General features: G+C 38.4%; 1 pseudogene; it reads left to right on the forward strand.

The window, feature by feature from the left end:
* Positions 1-16649: 16649 nt before the first annotated feature.
* LOC149119484 (palmitoyltransferase ZDHHC2-like) lies at positions 16650-18214 on the forward strand (annotated as a pseudogene).
* The last annotated feature ends 3068 nt before the right edge of the window (positions 18215-21282 follow it).

The raw sequence follows: 21282 nt of genomic DNA on the forward strand, positions 1-21282 counted from the left end.
CACACATCACCATATGAGTATAATTTAAAAGTTGCGTTCCCAGCTATTTATCTTAGGGGAATGAAAACTTAACATTCACACAAAGAATCTGAATCTGAATATACATAACAGCTTTATTAACACTCAAATAAAACTGAAAAACCTAAATGTTTTCAATGAGCAAATAGATAAACTATGGTGCTTCTGTTCAGTGAAATTATTACTCAACCAAAATGTACAACATAAATGGATTTTTGGAACATTATGCTAGGTGAAAGAAGCTAGACACAGAATCTACATATCTTTTTTTAAAAAAAAATATTCTATAAATGCAGAAAGCATATTTGTAGTTTCCTAGTGTTGAAGTTGGGAATGGGATGAACTGCAAATGGGCATGAAAGGAATTTGTGAGTGGAAGAAATGGATTATGGTGGGGCTGGCACTGTGGCTTAGTGGGTAAAGCCATTGCCTGCAGTGCTGGCATCCCATATGGGTGCTGGTTTGTGTCCCAGCTGCTCCACTTCAGATCCAGCTCTCTGGTATGTCATGGCAAAGCAATAGAAGATTGACCAATCTTTGTGCCCCTGCACCCACATGGGAGACTTGGAGGAATCTCCTGGCTCCTGGCTCCAGATATGCACAGCTCCAGCCATTGCAGCCATCTGGAGAGTGAACCAGTAGATGGAAGACCTCTCTTTCTTTCTCTAACTCTCTCTGTAACTCTGTCTTTCAAATAAAAAAAAACTGTATGTATAAAATACATGAAATTATTTCCCTTTATATAAATTTTTAAAAAGAACATATAAAAGTAAAATATGAATACTATGTGAGTAGCCACAAACCTCAGACAACATATCTTTTATAGTTGTTACAAAAGGAAAATTTAGTGTTTTACAAACCTTAATATAAAGTTTCCATGTAAAATACATTATAAGGGAGTCTTGAGAAATAATTCAAAATTAATTTTGTTGTATTTCTATCTTTGTGGTAAATGTCAACATTTTAAAATTTGTACTTGTTATGTGTGTTTGTTTTTCAAATTAGTATTCTTTGTTTTATTTAATTTTATACTTGCATATTTATATTTTAAACAAACATTTGTTTATATTCTATACATTTGAAACCTCATACACCTGTATAAGCCCCCACCCCATTTTTTTACTGGTTCTACTTTCACACAACATTTTGATATTTTTTCTCATTAATTCCATCCTTTTATTTTGACTTTAGAATATAAATTAAAAATTATTTTGTCTTGATTATTAACTTGATTCATTTCTACATATAGTAGAATCCAAATTGTATTTCTTTCTGTATTTGACTTATTTCAACTTCTATAACATTTCATAGTTCTATTAATGTAATGAACAACAGAGCTTCTTTATCTAAAGGCCATGTGGCATTAACTTTTATCGATATACAATATTTTTATTCACTCTATTATTAATGGACACATGAGTTCATCTTTTGGATGTTGTTAATAATTCTACAATAAACATAAAATATTGATTTCAATACCTAGTATATATACCCCAAAATTGGATTACTGGATCATGTGACACTATGGTTTGAATTTGGTCTGAGAATGCCCCTGAGGGTTCATGAGGTGGATGTTTTGTCCAAGGGGGCAATAGTGCCATGTTGAATATTTTTCAGATGGATTCTGGTATTAGCATATTGGGGAGCACTACTATTGCAAAGATTCATGCCTGTGTCCTAGAATGAGTTAATTCTCACAAGACGATACCATTATAAAGTAAAGTGACCCACAGGCATAGCCTCTTCTCCACATGACCACTTCCTTTCCCTTTTTTCTGCCAACCTGCAATATAGTTATGGGAGCTCTCATAATGGGGTAACTTGGTGATGCTTTGAAACTAAGAAAGAAAAATGCATGCAAATTGCTTTCAGAGAATAGAATGGATGTAACTTTCTTAGGCAGAGATTAGTGCATGTTGCTACACAGTAACTGCTGTCATTACTGATTAACATAGTACTTTCATTCAATGGCTTGGCATATATGACAGCTTTCCTAATCTGTGAATGGTAGGTGGTAGAGAATTAGCAATGAAGCAAATAGACACATATCTATGCATTCAGGGAGTTCTCACTTTAGTTTATGAGTGAGGAAGACAAACAGTTTATAAATAAATACAAAAATATATGGTATACTTGATAATAACATCTGCTACAGAAAATATAAACAGACTTAATAGGTTTTAGTAAATCACTGCTGCTTGAGCAGCCTTCTTTCCTCTGTTACCCCTTCTCAAACTTTCTCACCATCTTCATGTCCTCTTCCAATGTGACTAATAATGTACCTTTCTCTGAAGGGAGGAGAAAACTTCCACTCTGACTACGACCTTGTCTAAATAAGATCAAAGACAGTGAACTCAAAAGGCTTCCATAGCCTTGGCAACTCATGACTAGAGCCTAGGGAGATTACTGATGCCATAAACAAGAGTGTCAATTCATTAAGTCAACAAAAGGAGTCACTGTGCACTTACTCCTCATGTAGGTTCTCTGTCCTTAATGTGTTGTTCAATGTGAATTAATGCTATAACTAGTACTCAAATGATATTTTACACTTTATGCTCTGTGTGGGTGCAAACTGATTAAATCTTTACTTAATATATACTAAATTGATCTTCTGTATATAAAGATAATTGAAAATGAATCTTGATGCAAATAGAATGGGAGAGGGAGTGGGAGATGGAAGGGTTGCAGGTGGGAGGGAAGTTATAGGGGGGAAGCCATTGTAATCCATAAACTGTACTTTGGAAATTTGTATTTACTAAATAAAAGTTAAAAATAAAATATTAAAAAATAAATAATGTCTAAATAATTTTAATACTTGAGGTGATTTTATCCCCAACTATAATCTCAGGGATGATAAGATCTGAGAAGCAAGTCTATTTGGGCTTCTTGAGCTACTGAAAACAAATTCACAAAGTAAAGTTTTTGCTTGCAATGATTCTATGAAATGGCAAAACTGTGTAGATACCCCCATGCAGCCTGAAAAATGTGTCACATACACATTGGAGATATTAATAAAAAAGGATAGAGACTACCACAGGTTGTCAAGGGGAATGAGGTTGGGATGAGGAAAGGAAAGATGTTTATTGAAGGATGCAAAGTTCAACTGAGTATAAAAGAAAACATTTTAATGAGTTATTCCACTGCAAGTTGACCACCATTGGTAATATATTGTATATTTTTATAGTCAGTTTTATAGCCTGGCAGGTTAAGCCTCTACTGGAAACACTGACATCCTATATGGGTGCCAGTTCAAGTCCCAGCTACTCCACTTCCAACCCAGATCTTTGCTAATGCCCTGGGAAAATAGTGGAAGATGCCAAAAGTGTTTGGGGCCCTGTACACAGGTGGGTGACCCAAAAGAAGCTCCAGGCTCCAGGCTTCAGCCTGGCCCAGCCACAACTGTTTCCATTTGGGGAGTGAACAAATGGATGGAAGATTCTCTGTCTCTCCTCCCTCCCTCCTTTCTTTTCTCCCTCTTTCCCTCCCTCCCTCAGTCCCTTTCTCTGTAATGCTTTCTCAAATAAAGAAAAATAAATGTGAAAATAATGTACAATGTATTTCTCATTTGCTAAAATGATTGATATTTAAGGTAAGGCATTTGGTATGGTAGTTAAGATCCTGGTTGAGATAACTGCATCTCATATCAAAGTGCCTGGGTTAGAGTATGCCTGACACCTGTAATGAGTTCCTGGATCACAGCTTCATCCAGCTTCAGCCCCAGCCATTGTGTATATTTGGGGAGTGAAGAAGGAAGTAAAACCTCTGTAACTTTCTCTGTCTCTCAGATACATACATGCATTCATACATACACACATGCATGCAGACATACATTTTTAGAGAAACACATTTTATGTAAAATTAGTAAATTGGATAGTGAGGGATGTGGTAATCATCTTGACTGCATTTTTATATAATGCACCTATGAGTCAAAACATCACATCATACTCCATAAATACACAATTATTATTTGTCAATTAAAATGAAATTAAAAAATAAAATGTTAATAGTGAAAAGCCCCTGGATAGCCTTACATATTAAGGTAAATCATGAGATACATACCCTATCATCCTTGAAGTCCAGAAAGTATATAACATTAAATGGAATATTCTTAAAATGGACATTTAGAACATACATTAATTTCATGACATTGAATAGGGAAAGTTTTTCTCAGTAAATGTAAAAATAATGACTATAAAGACGAGATTAGTGTTGGATTTCAATCAAGGTAACATTCCCCACTTGTTTCCCACTATATCAGTCTTAGTTTTCCTGTGATCAAGGACAACTGCACCAGGACAAGTGAGAACAAGTATAAATGAAGGAGGAGAGCCAACAGCTCTATTCAGTGAACCTGATGGTGAAGACCTCACTGATCTGGTTCCTCAGTATTCTTCATCTCTGGGATGATGGGTGGGCCTTACACAGAGCAGATGGATAACTGTTCCAGAGTAGATAGAAGAGGATACATAAAGGCCCACCAGAATGTACACAAGACTCAGAGTTTTATCCACATGCATATCTACTTGTTGAGAAGAAAAATGTCACAACATCAAAATCAGATGGTACTGGATTCATAAATGGGACCACAGATGTAACAGTTCTGCTTAGCTTAAAGGTTCACATATGGATAAGTCATAGCAAAGGGATAGCTGTTAGGTTTCAGAGAAACAGAAAGTTTATTAGTTGATAAAATCTAGTTCCTCTACTTCAGAGTGTGTAAAGCCCTGTGAGTAAAGTTGACAGAGGAGACTGGTGGTTAAGTGACAGGGCACTGGAGGTCCACATGTGTATAAGTTATCCGGGGGATAGTGCAGACCATGACCTTCTGTGTATGTGAAATGCAGGTATCCTTTCTGTCCTCCAGAAATGCACTTAGCCTGGAGTAGAGTTAAATAGAGGAAATTTAGCCTGAATTCTGCTACCAATGCAGATTCCCTGACTCCCACATGTGTTCCCTGGGGAAAAAAATCACTATTCCTCAGAATTTATCAGGCACAATTTCCTGATTTACAGGTGCTTTACTATTTTACCGAGAACCTGAAACCACAGGAGAACTTATGGGGATGCCACCAGGTGGCTTCTGGAGCAATGGGGATAGCTTGACAAATCAGAGGTTGCTTGTACTTGTTCTGAAGTAAAGACTACTGTTTTACTTTTATTGGTTGACAATGACTGAGAGCATACAACGTGCCCAGGCAGGCCTGCCTTGGAGAAATGAGTCCACAGGTGAGAAGAGTGAAACCCAGCTGCTCTCCTCTGCTCTCTCCAGAAACCAGGAAAGTTCATTTATCCCTGAGGTGGCTCCTATTTTTCATGATGCCAAGTCTCAGGCTGTCTTGCTTCCACAAATGAAATGACAGTTATGGGCCTGAAGGGAGATGAGCTGATGCCATACTTTCCCTATAAAAACACCTTAGGGATTCATCTAATAATGGATTCATATCAGGGACTCAGCTGGGTGAGTGTCTTTCTGTTTCATGTACAGAGTGATCTCCAAGAGCAACTGGGTTCTGAGGTAAAAAAGAATTCTTTCCTATGATATATTAGCAGAATTCTCTGCTCATGATATCACTCTTAGCTATTACTCCACAATTAATGCAACAAATATTTCTAGACATGAAATGATAAACTTTGTGAATTGTGTAAGGCCATACAAAATAGGTTTGCAAAATTATATTTGTGATTTATGATGCACTTGAATTGGATTTGTACTTGATTTCCTCATTATATTTCTCAATTTAACTTGTGATTTTTATCTCAATTAAATTTGATCTAGTAAGGCACTTGATCTAGTACCTTGAATATAGTGTACTATATTCTAGTACTAATATCTAGTACTCTTGGAAGAAAGGGAGGATGTAATCATGATATTGTTGTGAATATAGTGGAATAAAATGACAGGGATTCTCCACTTGTGGCTGTACAGGTATTGACCCTTCAAGAAATCTGACTGACAAAATGCCACTGTTGATATGTTCAAAAATTGCAGTGTTAGGTCTTAAAGTCTTTATTTTAAAACTTTGCATTCATGCCTTATGGGGGATAATATTCAGGTGTCCTGGCACCACCTGGCCCTGATCAGGGAACTGGGAGCCCAGGATGTATTTGTCATTTTTTTTCTAAATTCGCCTTTTGACAGGGTTGCAATGGCTATCACCTCCTTAGAAAAATGATGCACTGAGAAGAATGTTATTAGCTCTAAAAACCATAGATTTATCCCTTCCTGGTGTCTATTTGACTCTGATACTTTAATAAACACAATTTTAGGGAGCAATTTTAGGTGTATCCAAATCCACAGCATAAGATTCTTATTATATTTTCCTGATAAAGTTTCTGTCTTCTACTTCTGTGGTGACACTATAAAACCCATGCTTTTTCTCAGGGTCCTGGGAGTTCCATGTGTCAGATTATGACTGTGCTTCTCATCAACACTGTGCTTTCACATGAATTTGCTTTAAATTCAGTTTCCAAAGAATGGGTGACACATTGCAGTCACTCATTGAAATTGGATGCTTTCCCTATTTATTCTTCTGGGATTGGGGGATTTTATAAAAATTCCTTTTATTGAGCTAATCATGGTGGAAAAGATGTTTATCCACCTGAATCTACCAACTGACTTATTTCCATCATTGAATCTATCAATCTACTTCCACATATCAATTCATCTAAAATTCTCATAATCATTTTCATGTTGTAAATGATGGCATAGTTCTTTAAATGCTGATCAATAAGTATGGTAAAATTATAATGGAAATAACATGGGAGATTAACATAATAACAACATAGTATATTCTGTCATATATTCTCATTTTCCTAAATCTACATAAAATGCAAACATCATTGTGCATTCATTCATAAAACAATACTCTATTTTAGCACTAATATACCAATTCACTAATAGTTGATACTACAAAAGAGGTGACAAAAGAGGCTTTATCAAAATTATTTTTCTTGAGGAAACCATTTAGTGCAGTTCTCTCCTCCCTTCAGAGAAAGGCACCTCCTTCTTTGAAGACCTGTTCTTTCCACTGGGATCTCACTCAGAGAGATCTTTTACCAGAGTGTCTTGGCTTTCCATGCCTGAAATACTCTCATGGGATTTTCAGCCAGATCCGAATTCCTATAGGGCTAATTCTGAGGCCAGAGTGCTATTTAGGACATCTGCCATTCTATGAGTCTGCTGAGTATCTCACTTCCCATGTTGGATCACTCTCCCCTTTATTTATTCCATCGGTTAGTGTTAGCAGGTACTAGACTTCTTTATGTGCTCCAATTGACTCTTAGTCCTTTCATTATGATCAATTGTGAACTGAAATTGATCTCTTGGACTAGTGAGATGGCATTGGTACATGCCACCTTGATGGGATTGAATTGGAATCCCCTGGTATGTTTCTAACTCTACCATTTAGGGCAAGTCAGCTTGAGCATGTCCCAAATTATACATCTCTTCCCTCTCTTATTCCCACTCTTATGTTTAACAGGGATCACATTTCAGTTAATTTTCAACACTTAAGAATAACTGTGTATTAATTACAGAATTAAACCAGTCATATTAAGTAGAACAGACAAAAAAACTACTAAGAGGGATAATGTATTAATTTGTTCATTAACAGTCAGGGCTATGCTGATCGAGTCACCATTTCCCATAGTGTCCATTTCACTTCAATAGGTTTCCTTTTAGGTGTTCAGTCAGTTGTCACCGATCAGGGAGAACATATGGTATTTGTCCCTTTGGGACTGGCTTATTTCACTCAGCATGATGTGTTCCAGATTCCTCCATTTTGTTGCAACTGACTGGATTTCGTTGTTTCTTACTGCGGTATAGTATTTTAAAGAGTACACATCCCATAATTTCTTTCTCCAGTCTACCGTTGATGGGCATTTAGGTCGGTTCCAGGTCTTAGCTATTGTGAATTGAGCTGCAATAAACATTAGGGTGCAGACCGCCTTTTTGTTTGCCAATTTAGATTCCTTTGGGTAAATTCCAAGGAGTGGGATGGCTGGGTTGAATGGTAGGGTTATATTCAGGTTTCAGAGGAATCTCCAGACTGACTTCCATAGTGGCTTGACCAGTTTGCATTCCCACCAACAGTGGGTTTTTCCCCACATCCTCACCAGCATCTGTTGTTGGTAGATTTCTGTATGTGAGCCATTCTAACCGGGGTGAGGTGAAACCTCATTGTGGTTTTGATTTGCATTTCCCTGATTGCTAGTGACCTTGAACATTTTTTCATGTGCCTGTTGGCCATTTGGATTTCCTCTTTTGAAAAATGTCTATTGAGGTCCTTGGCCCATCTCTTTAAGTGGGTTGTTGGTTTTGTTTTTGTGGAGTTTCTTGATCTCTTTGTAGATTCTGGTTATTAACCCTTTATCTGTTGCATAGTTTGCAAATATGTTTCCCATTTTGTCGGTTGCCTTTTCACTTTCCTGACTGTTTCTTTTGCAGTACAGAAACTTCTCAATTTGATGCAATCCCAATAGTTGATTTTGGCTTTGACTGCCTGTGCCTCCCGGGTCTTTTCCAGAAATTCTTTGCCTGTGCCAATATCTTGAAGGGTTACTCTAGTAACTTGATGGTGTCAGGTCATAGATTTAGGTCTTTAATCCATGTTGAGTGGATTTTTGTGTAAGGTGTAAGGTAGGGGTCTTGCTTCATGCTTCTGCACGTGGAAATCCAGTTTTCCCAGCACCATTTATTGAATAGACTGTCCTTGCTCCAGGAATTAGTTTTAGATCCTTGATCAAATATAAGTTGGCTGTAGATGTTTGGGTTGATTTCTGGTGTTTCAATTCTGTTCCATTGGTCTATCCTTCTATTTCTGTACCAGTACCATGCTGTTTTGATTACAACTGCCCTGTAGTATGTCCTGAAATCTGGTATTGTGATGCCTCCGGCTTTGTTTTTGTTGTACAAGATTGCTTTAGCTATTCGAGGTCTCTTGTGCCTCCATATAAATTTCAGCACCATTTTTTCCAGATCTGAGAAGAAGGTCTTTGGTATCTTGATTGGTATTGCATTGAATCTATAAATTGCTTTTGGGAGAATGGACATTTTTATGATATTGATTCTTCCAATCCATGAGCATGGAAGATTTTTCCATTTTTTGGTATCCTCTTCTATTTCTTTCTTTAAGGTTTTGTAATTTTCATCGTAGAGATCTTTAACGTCCTTGGTTAAGTTTATTCCAAGGTATTTGATTGTTTTTTAGCTATTGTGAATGGGATTGATCTTAGAAGTTCTTCCTCAGCCATGGCATTGCCTGTGTATACAAAGGCTGTTGATTTTTGTGCATTGATTTTATACCCTCTACTTTTCCAAACTCTTTTATGAGTTCCAACAGTCTCTTAGTAGAGTTCTTTGGGTCCCCTAAATAAAGAATCATGTCATCTGCAAAGAGGGATAGTTTGAGTTCTTCCTTCCCAATTTGTATCCCTTTAATTTCTTTTTCTTGCCTAATAGCTCTGGCTAGAACCTCCAGAACTATATTGAATAGCAGTGGTGAGAGTGGGCATCCCTGTCTGGTCCCATATCTCAGTGGAAATGCTTCCAACTTTTCCCCATTCAATAGGATGCTGGCTGTGGGTTTTTCATAGATTGCTTTGATTGTATTGAGGAATGTTCCTTCCATACCCAGTTTGCTTAGAGTTTTCATCATGAACGGGTGTTGTATTTTATCAAATGCTTTCTCGGCATCTATTGAGATAAGCATATGGTTTTTCTTCTGCAGTCTGTTAATGTGGTGTATCACATTGATTGTTTTACGCACATTAAACCATCCCTGCATACCAGGGATAAATCCCACTTGGTCTGAGTGGATGATTTTTCTGATGTGTTGTTGCATTCTCTTGGCCAGAATTTTATTGAGGATTTTTGCATCTATGTTCATCAGGGATATTGGTCTATAATTCTCTTTCAGTGCTGCATCTTTTTCCGGTTTAGGAATTAAGGTGATGCTGGCTTCATAGAAAGAATTTGGGAGGGCTCCCTCTTTTTCGATTGTTCTGAATAGTTTGAGAAGAATTGGAGTCAGTTCTTCTTTAAATGTCTGGTAGAATTCAGCAGTGAATCCATCTGGTCCTGGGCTTTTCTTTGTTGGGAGGGCCTTTATTACTGTTTCAATTTCTGTCTCAGTTATGGGTCTGTTTAGGTTTCCGATGTCTTCCTGGTTCAATTTAGGTAGATTGCATGTGTTCAGGAATCTATCCATTTCTGATAGGTTTCCCTGTTTGCTGGCATACAAGTCCTTGTAGTAATTTCTGATGATTCTTTTTATTTCTGTGGTGTCTGTTGTTACGTTTCCTTTTTCATCTCTGATTTTATTGATTTGGGTCTTTTCTCTTCTTTTTTTAGTTAGTTGGGCCAATGGGGTGTCAATTTTGTTTATTTTTTCAAAACACCAGCTCCTCGTTTGGCTGATTTTTTGGAATGTTTTTCTTCATTCAATCCTGTTGATTTCTTCTCTGATTTTAATTATTTCTCTTCTCCTACTAGATTTGGGTCTGGTTTGCTGCAGTTTTTCTAGGTCCTTGAGGTGCGCTGAAAGCTCATTTATTTGGTGCCTTTCCAATTTCTTGATATAGGCACCTATTGCTATAAATTTGCCTCTCAATACTGCTTTTGCTGCGTCCCATAAGTTTTCGTATGTTGTGCTGTTATCCTCATTTACTTCCAGAAAATTTTTGATTTCTCTTTTAATTTCTTCTATGACCCATTGTTCATTCAGGAGCATGTTGTTCAATCTCCATGTGTTTGCGTATGCTCTAGGGATTCCTGAGTTGCTGATTTCCAACTTCATTCCTTTATGGTCTGAGAAGCTGCATGGTATGATTCTAGTTCTTTTGAATTTGCTGAGACTTGCTTTATAGCCTAGTATGTGATCAATCCTAGAGAAGGTTCCACGTACTGCTGAGAAGAATGTAAAATCTTTAGCTGTAGGATTGAAAGTTCTGTATATATCTGTTAGATCCATTTGTGCTATAGTGTCGTTCAAATCTACTGTATCCTTGTTGATCTTCTGTCCTATTGATCTGTCTATTTCTGAGAGTGGAGTATTGAAGTCCCCCAGTACCATTGTATTGGGGTCTAAGTCTCCCTTTAAGTCCCTTAACAAATCTTTTAGATAAACTGGTGCCCTGTAGTTAGGTGCATATACATTGATAATTGTTATATCTTCCTGTGGAATTGATCCCTTAATCATTATAGAGTGTCCCTCTTTGTCTCTCCTAACAGTTTTTGTGGTAAAGTTTGTGTTGTCTGATATTAAGATGGCCACGCCCGCCATTTTTTCATTTCTGTTGGCATGGTATATCTTTTTCCAGCCTTTCACTTTCAGTCTGTATGGATCTTTGTTGGAAAGATGTGTTTCTTGTAAGCAGCAAATAGATAGGTTTTGTTCCTTTACCCAATCAGCCAATCTGTGTCTTTTAACTGGACAGTTCAGTCCATTCACGTTCAATGTGACTAATGAAAAGTGGTAACTTTGCCCTGCCATTTGCCAAAGATTAGTTCTAATATATGCTTTGAATTCCCTGTGATCTTTTGCTGTCAGGTTTCCTTCCTTTACCTTCTTTCATATTGATGACCATGTTTCTGTGTTTCTGTGATCAACACATCTTTAGCATCTGTTGCAGGGCTGGACGAGTGGCGACAAATTCTTTCAATTTCTATTTGCTATGAAAAGTCTTTATTTCACCTTCATTCACAAATGATAGCTTTGCAGGATATAATATTCTGGGCTGGCAGTTGTTCTCTCTTAGTACCTGGGCTATATCTTGCCATTCCCTCCTAGCTTGTAGAGTTTCTGATGAGAAGTCAGCTGTGAGTCTGATTGGAGATCCTCTGAGAGTAATCTGACGTTTCTCTCTTGCACATTTTAGGATCTTTTCTTTATGTTTCACTGTGGAGAGTTTAATTACAACGTGTCGTGGTGAGGATCTCTTTTGGTCGTGTTTATTAGGGGTTCTGTGAGCTTCCTGTACTAGAATGTCTCTGTCCTTCTCCAAACCTGGGAAATTTTCTGCTAATATCTCACTAAAAAGGCCTTCTAATCCTTTCTCCCTCTCCATGCCTTCAGGAACTCCTAGAACCCGAATGTTGGGTTTTTTAATAGTACCCTGCAGATTCCCGACAATATGTTTTAGATTTCTAATTTCCTCTTCTTTTCTTTGGTCTGACTGTATCCTTTCCTGTTCTCTGTCTTCTAAGTCCGATATTCTCTCTTCTGCTTCACCCATTCTGTTTGTAAGGCTCTCTGCTGTGTTTTTCATTTGATCTATTGGATTCTTCACTTCAGTCACTATCACAGTTTCCTGTTGTACTAGTTGTTTCGTTTCATTTTGATTCCTCCTTAATATTTCATTTTCATGAGAGGGATTTTCTATCTTGTCCATTAAGGATTTCTGTAGTTCAAGAATTTGTTTTTGAGAACTTCTTAATGTTCTTATCAATTTTTGGAGATCTGCTTCTTGCGTTTCTTCTATGTCATCATCTTCATAATCTTGAATTGGGGTGTCTTTTTCATTTGAGGGCGTCATGGTGACTTCCTTGTTTTTATTACCTTGGTTTTTGCGTTTGTTATTTGGCATATTGGAGATATTTGGTTTCTTCACTGTGGTGCTTTTTCTTGTTATACTATGACTCTAGATTAAGTGGACTATCTGTTTTTGATGGAGCCTTAGGGCTTGAGATGGGTGTGGCCTGAGAGCTCTGTTTGGTGTGCCAAAGATGACACTCCCAGGTTAGGCGTGGTAGATCTCTCTCTCTCTCTCTCTCTCTCTTTCTTTTTTTGATTCAAAAGGGAAGTAATTCCGCACAGCTGAATGAAGTTGAAGGTAGTTCGCAGGCAAATGATATACCCACAGGAGCCAGAGATCAGAAGTTCTTTCCCAAGGAACAAACAGGGAATCTGTTCGGCCCTCAGAGTGGGCTCAGATTCTCCTTCAGTCTCCCATTGGATTGCCAAAGTTACAGAATTGTAGCATCTCTGGAGAGTGCTCATGTAAATTCTGTGAGTTCTCTCCCCCATCGTCTCTTTTTTCACAGTCTCAGTTCAGTAGCACCACAAATTTACTAGGTCCTAATCTCCTGTTAATTCGCCCCTGCCACAGTCAGGTTTTTCTGCTAGGCTCAGGGCCGGTGCAGACCTGAGGTCGCTCTGCTTATGACGTATGTCCAAGATGGCGCCTGCACTTTGTCTTGCTCACCCTTGAGAGGTAAGCGGAGAGAGAGAAACCCGTGTCCGTACCAGTCACCTTTTTCTTTTCTTTTTTTTTTTTTTTTTGACAGGCAGAGTGGACAGTGAGAGAGAGAGACAGAGAGAAAGGTCTTCCTTTGCCGTTGGTTCACCCTCCAATGGCCGCCACGGCGAGTGTGCTGCGGCCGGTGCACCGCACTGATCCGATGGCAGGAGTCAGGAGCCAGGTGCTTATCCTGGTCTCCCATGGGGTGCAGGGCCCAAGCACCTGGGCCATCCTCCACTGCACTTCCTGGCCACAGCAGAGGGCTGGCCTGGAAGAGGGGCAACTGGGACAGAATCTGGCTCCCCGACTGGGACTAGAACCCGGTGTGCCGGCGCCACTAGGCAGAGGATTAGCCTAGTGAGCTGTGGCGCCGGCCAAGTCACCTTTTTCTTTTCTCTCTCTCTCTTCCAGTTAGCCTGGTGAACTCCCCCCCACCCAGGGGTCATTCCCTCTAGTCTCCTCTCTCCGCTTGCTTGCCGGTGTCTCAGGCTATTGAGGTTTGGCTCACCTCGCATTCCAGCACTGGTGTGTTGAGTCTGCCGCTGGTGTCCTGAACTGTGGGCTCCCACACTCTCCACGCAGGTCCGCTGTGAATCATGCATTCTGGAAGAGTTTCTTCTGCTGTTTCCTCCCCTACTCTTCCTTGAACCTGCAGTATCTCCACTTTTATTAAACTATCTCTCCCCAGACTATCAGTGTGCTCCCTTCCTATTCTGCCATCTTGCCTCCAACTCCCATATACATTACAACACTCAGAAGTCCTGGGCTCAGCAAAAGGAGGGATGGATGTTATCAGTCATCAAAGATTTATGGAAGGGCACCCATCCCACATAAGCTCTCCTATTTTCCCTGGATTTAGGTCACTGGTAAAATAGGTGTGGGAGGAGGAAACGGGAACTCAACAAAATGCACTCACCCCTATTTGAGGATTGCTTCTCCAAGGCCTCAGCAGCACACCCTGTTTATGCTCTGTCTGTTTCACTCCCTATTCCTGACCAAAACCCAGTGTTCCAGAATGACTGGGGGGAGGCGAGAGGGATGTCATGAGGTGGAAGGAGCTGGCCCAAGTCCAAACAGAAGCCCTGGGAAACAGCTCTAATTAAGATGGCACACTGAGGAGTGATCTCATCCAGAGCGTAAATATGGCCCTGACTGATCTCAAGTGTGGGGGGACCTGCAAGGAAGGGCCAGATGGACTACCTAGCCCAGATCAATCTTCAGGGGCTGGACTTGGAGTGAGGAAAATGAGTGGGGGAGGAGAGCAGGTTCCCAGTTTGCAGGCTATGGCCAAAATCCCCAGTAACACCCAGCCAGTGGCAGGAATGTGGAGGAGGCCCCTCTTGAAATATTGGTGGCTACAGTCTCTTATGATCTCTGATGCTGGGGGGCTCAATCTTTTCCTTGGAAGCCTTCCTCCCACTTCTCTTCCTTCTGAGGCATCCCATGCTGGATCCTGGATCCTGAGGCATACCAGGGGCCTGTGTTGGAGGGGGTGCTGTTCTCCACCTCTATGGGGACAGGCCACTCCCCTGTATGGTGGCTGTGGCCTTTTCCACTTTGAGGTCTTCTGCCTCTTTGAAACTTTAGGGAGTCCTCCAGCAGGTCCCCTGCTCTCCTGTTCAGTGTCCTTTTCTCTTTTTCTTGGCATGGTGGGTGTGGGTTTGCATAATTGCTTGTGTGTGAAATGCAATCCCTCCCTACTCTGTGGGAGCCTCTTCCTCCACCTAGGCCCTCTCCCACTCTTCCACTCCTGGAGATGATTGATATGAATAGTCTGCCTAGTTTTGTTCTCTGGAACAAAAACCACTTTTTAATTTTTGATACAATTTATATTATGGGCAAAGCATAATCCTGTAATTTACTGTGGTAATCTCACACAGAGATGAGCTAAGGAGAGAATTCTAAGGCTTCTGTCTAGTTATCACTTCTACTGATTAGTGAAGACATCAGGACAATGCTTTTAGATTCTCAGGCTTGCTCAGTTAAACTCAGCATTTTTACCTGTTTTGCATCTCTTGTTCCTTACCTTTTCTTTATTATAAGGGATAGAAACTATAGAAGACAAAAAAAAAAAAAACTATGGAATACACACGATCATAAAAAAGGTTCAAGTCAAGATTCATTAATTTCTTTCCTATTGTTCTTCTGAGATCATTTTTCTCCAGTCAGAATGTTTGCTTCAATATTTGAGTAACATTTCAATTTTAATTTGAAATTGCATATATACTTATATATATATATAAATACACTTTCACATGATGTTTATAGGTGTCAATGAACACTGATGATACACATATACTGACAGCAGTACAAAATTCAGATTCCTCAACTAATACAGTGAAGCCAGACATGGATAAGTCAGCTATTGTCTCACATTGGATCCTTTGGAGATTATATATTTTGCTGTCTTGTTTGTCTTTAGTTTCAAAAAGTGAAGCTACGAAGTGGCTAAGTATGGTTTACCTTGAAAATGGTTTGCAGTGGCCGGCGCCGCAGCTGAATAGGCTAATCCTCTGCCTTGCGGCACCGGCACACTGGGTTCTAGTCCTGGTTGGGGTGCCGGATGCTGTCCCAGTTGCCCCTCTTCAAGGCCAGCTCTCTGCTATGGCCCAGGAGTGCAGTGGAGGATGGCCCAAGTCTTTGGGCCCTGCACCCCATGGGAAACCAGGAGAAGCACCTGGCTCCTGCCTTTGGATCAGCGCGGTACACTGGCCATGGCAGCCATTGTGGGGTGAACCAACGGAAAAGGAAGACCTTTCTCTCTGTCTCTCTCTGTCACTGTCCACTCTGCCTGTCAAAAAAAAAAAAAAAAAGAAGAAGAAGAAGAAGAAAAGAAAGAAAATGTTTTGCAGCATTTAATGGATCTATGACTTGGTGATTGTTGACTTTTGAAAGATTTGCAAAATTTTCAGTGATTTTCTTCTCCAACATTGTTTCTCTTTGTTGTTTCTCCTTTTTAATCCTTTCCACTTGGGCCTACAATTCAAATATGTCAGCAGTTTCTCTGTGACTTATTTAATTCCTGCATCATTGTCATTTTTCATCTTTTATTTTCTACCCATTTTAAGACTGGATATTTTACTCTCACTTTGATTTGGCTTTCTATAAACAGAGATTATGCGTGCATGTGTTGAACAACAAAAACAAAAAAAAAAAAAACAGAAAGAAGAGGCATTTTTAAATCTACATGTAGAGCTGCCTCCTCCTGCAGCTGCCACCTCTGCCAGGCTGAGGAGCCAGGAGTCCACAGCGCTGGCTCCAGTCTGCAGGCTGGGGACTTAGTGCCACGGCAGCGGCAGTAGCTGCAGTGCAACCAGCTTCCACCCCCAGGAGCGCCAGGTGCGGCCAGCCCACCCCAAGGCCAGAGCTGGGCAGGTGGATGCGGCTGGAAGATGGCGCTCTCAGGCCCACTCAGCATCAGGTGGTGGTGCCGGTGGGTGCTGTCCTGGATCCCAGCAGAGTTTATCAGCTTCCTGTTGGGCTGGTCATACTATGCCTTCGCCATCCAGCTCTGACTAATTTCCATGGAAAACATTGGTGAACAAGTTGTGTACTTGATATCTTATCACCTACTTTTCATGATGTTTGGTCCTACTGGAAAACTATCTTTACATTACCAATGGATCCTTCAAAAGAATGTCATCTCTTTTATGCAGAGAAAGAATTGTTGGAGAGAGAGCCAAGAGGACAACCCCAGCAGGAAATTCTTACTTGAGCAGCCAGGGATCTTCCCATTTATACCACGGCCATGACTGGAGCCATCCGCTACTGTGACAGATGCCAACTTATAAAACCAGATCACTGCCATCCCTGTTCCATCTGCAATAAATGTATTTTGAAGATGGATCATCATTGCCCATGGGTGAAAAATTGTGTGGGAATTTCAGATTAAAAATTCTTCCTTCTTTTCATGGCTTGTTCTCTGATGTACTGTATTTTAATGGCTGCTACAGACTTACAGTATTTTGTCAAATTTTGGATAAGTGGTCTACCAAATACTCAAGCCAAGTTCCATATGAGGTTTCAATTCTTTGCTGCAGCTAGTTTTCTGTCAGCTCATCTTCTCTGTTTGGCTATCACTGTTGGCTAATCAGCAAAAACAAATTTACATTAGAGGCATCCAGGAGTCCAGTATTTCTTTTTTAATTTTTTTTTTTATTTTTAACTTTTATTTAATGAATATAAATTTCCAAAGTACAGCTTATGGATTACAATGGCTTCCCCCCATAACTTCCTTCCCACCCACAACCCTCCCCTTTCCCACTCCTTCTCCCATTCACATCAAGATTCATTTTTGATTCTCTTTATATACAGAAGATCAGTTTAGCATACATTAAGTAAAGATTTCAACAGTTTACTCCCACACAGAAACATAAAGTGAAAAATACTGTTTGAGTACTAGTTATAGCATTAAATCTCAATGTACAGCACACTAAGGACAGAGATCCTACATGAGGAGTAAGTGCACAGTGAGGACTCCAGTATTTCAACATGGAACTGATAAAAATGGATTCAAGTCAGGTCTCAGTAAAAAATAATGAGATAAGTTTTTGGTGATGAGAAGTACTGGTTGGTAACCATTTTCTCAAGTCTGAGTGCTGACTTGTTAACCAGGATCCTGAACAACCATCTACCCTGCAGGGCTGAATTCAACAGCTAAAAATCCTGAAAACCATCAGTTTCCTGCAAAGCCATAGAGAGAATCCCAGAGCCACCTTCTTATTGACTCTCAGTCTTGGACAGAAAACAACATAAACCTTGGAAGAGGCAAAGCTGGTATGAACAATCCTGCATTAACCATGGAGAATGAGACTTAATCCTCAAGCAAAGTAAATTCATGCTTTATTAAAGTATCGATGCTGTACATGGATGAAAGGCTCCCATATGAAGGCACCATTTGGATATGCAGAATATGAGTTGATTGCAAGTTGTTACTTAAAACATAACACACTTTTGATCCAATATACAGAATGTTATAAGTAACAAAGATTCTTATTACATATTAAAATTTTTATGGTTTATGAATCAAAGAAGAAATATCTTCCATCAAAAACTTGGCCTAAATTCATGGGCCAGTTTTCACCTAAATAATGTGGGTAGCACAGTTTATTACTTAAAAACTTCATTGATTATCTGATTTTTTTTATTTCAAAAATTGAGACTTAAGATATTGTTTCAGAATTAAAGGATTTTATGTCACATTATAAGGTGCTTGATTTGTAAAATGTTAGTTACTATTAAGAAGGTAGAGGAAATAAACCAGACTTCTTTTACTTTTTACTTCTGATAGGAAATGAGCCTGAGACTTAGTGACCCATCATAACTATGACTTCATTACAAAGTCCAAATGGCCTGTACTTGAAGATCACCATCCATTTTTATCAGACTTTAATCTACTTCTAGACTTTGCTCCCCATTAGAAAACAAGTATGAACATTGAAGCTGGAGCTTTCTGATCAAATGGCTAGAACACATTTCTGAGAATGAATCCAATGTTCTTAGAAAATAATTCTAAATCAGAAACACCTTTCTTCTTTTCTGATTTTTGTAATTGTAGGAAAATCTGTAACATTATTGACTTCTGATACATTTTTGTGGGCTTAGGTTTTTACAAACATCTTTTTTGGTCATTTCTCCTACTGAGCTTAGTAAAAGTATTGAACTTCTGTTAAGAATTCCTTTTGGGTCAATGGATTTGCCCTCCAGTAATATCTCTATTATTTGTCCTGTTAATCCTCCAGCGGTATCTATATTATTTTTGTCTTCTCATCAAAATTATGACAGTAAAACTATATGTTTCCTGAAGTACCTATCAAGATTAAATTATGCAAATCATTAAGCAAAAATCATATTGTTTTGGAAATTTAGTTCAGTATGAATTAAATGGCATGCTGCTTGAAAATTTAGTTTAAGATAAAAAGATGTTTCTGTTGATGCTAAGGTGTTTGGCTTCATTAAATATACTAAGAAGCTCTTGTGCTTTGTATGCACTATTTACAAAAAGAGCATTATTTTTTATTTGAATGAACTATAAGTTTTGTAAATGTTAACAATTAGGATAAGCTGTATACTTTTTTTAGTATTGACTGAGAATTTAAAGCAGATTATCTTTTAAAACCACATAGTTAAGTAACTGGTATGTAATCAAAGAGAAAATGATAATAAACTTTTCAAAATGTTTGTTAGAAAAATATTCAATACAGATAAACTAAAATACCAGAGGACAATGGAATAAAAGCTCTTTGCTATTACTTATCCTTGCTAAAAATACAAAAAGTTTTATATTAAATGTGTTTATGGAATGAGCTACATAGGCCAAGTCCATTTTATAGGAATGCAGTAATGCAATTCTTTGAACAATATAGCAGCAGTCTTTTTCAGACTTTTTTTTAAGCTGAAGAATTTGACAATCTGCTTCAAAAAATCTGGGAAGACATGATATATTCTGGCTTTTACCTTAAAGTTTTTTCAGGATAATTCATAACTACTGTTAGAAGTCTTAAGGGCAAGAGCAGCATTTGATGTATTCAGAATCATATGTAGCCAGATATTTTTTCAAAGCACAGGACTAGTATAGTGATATCCTGGACTGGATTCTGTTAGGTGTTCCCTCTTGCAAAGTGGAAGCCAGGGGAAAAAGAGGAATTTGTACCCTTTACCCTGCCATAGTACTGGTAACTTCCCCCTCTGAGTCTTTTATGTATTCACTTAAACACCTAAGTGAATATACCTAAAAATTGCATTTGGAAAAGTAAAAAAAAATTAAAATAAAAATTTTTCAAAAAAAAAGAAATCTACATGTATAGATTTAACTGTACATTCAAAGATTTCTTGTCATTATTCCTTCAATAATACAATAATTATTTTCATAGCATTTACATTTTAGTAAGTACTTAAGTAAATCCAGATGATTTAAGGTGTGCCAGAAGATGTGACTATGTTATGTATAAATACTATGCCATTTTATATAAGAGATTTAGGAATCCATGGATTTGGATATCTGTGAGTGGCATTGGAGCCAATCCTCCATGAATTCTGAAGGCCAGCAAATATTCCACTTCTCTAACTTTCACTTTAGTTTTTTCTAAGCTGTTATTAATTTCATTCACTGACTTCTTATTTTAGTTTTTCTATTTTTGTGTTAAAGTATTTCTATGTGATTTTTATACTAATTTTTATTTCTCTGTGAAAACTGTCTTATCATGAATCTTGAATATGTGTCAGTTATCTCTATTCTAGTCTGGATAACTCCAATATCTAGATCTCCAGTCATTCTGTTCATATATCTTTCTTCCCAGCATGTCTATTAAATTTAAGTTGTATGTTAGATACTCTGTATGAAAACAATGAGACATAATTTGAGGTTCTGAATGATCCTATCTTTATTAAGAGAAATTTTTCTTTTATTTTTTGCAAGCAACCAACCAGTGTAGTGACAGTTTATTTCAAAACAATCAATTGTTTACCTGCTACTGAAAATATAGTAAAGATGATTTTGAAGATATCAAGAGGGACAGCATTGTGGCTTAGCAGGAAAAGCTGTTGCTTTGTAGTCTCGCTAGTTTGAGCCCTGACTGCTTCTCTCTTGATTCAGCTCTCTGATATTGCACCTGGGATAGCAGCAGAAGATGGCCAAAGTCCTTGGGCCCTTGCATCCACATGGAAGACTCAGATGAATCTCCTGGCTTCAGAGTGACCCAGGCCTAGTCATTGCAATCATTTGAGTAGTGAACCAGTGGGTGAAAGATCTCTCATTCTCTCTCTCCTTTTCTCTGTCTGTAACTCTACCTTTCAAATAAATAAAATAAATCTTTAAAAAAAGAAATGTAATATTCTCAGTGACATTATCTGGTTTGAAATAACAGTGTCTTTTTTACTCTCTCCCAATTTTTGGCATAAGTAATACAAATTGTATAATTTAATAAAATTAATAAATGAATTAATGAATCAATGAATGTTGAAAAGAATAGCTGTATTTTAATATTTTATCTCTATTTGCATGAATTTATATATTTCCATTTTGTT

This window comes from Oryctolagus cuniculus, chromosome Y, assembly GCF_051225735.1.
Source record: "Oryctolagus cuniculus isolate XC-2025 breed Fujian yellow rabbit chromosome Y, ASM5122573v1, whole genome shotgun sequence".
NCBI lineage: Eukaryota > Metazoa > Chordata > Mammalia > Lagomorpha > Leporidae > Oryctolagus > Oryctolagus cuniculus.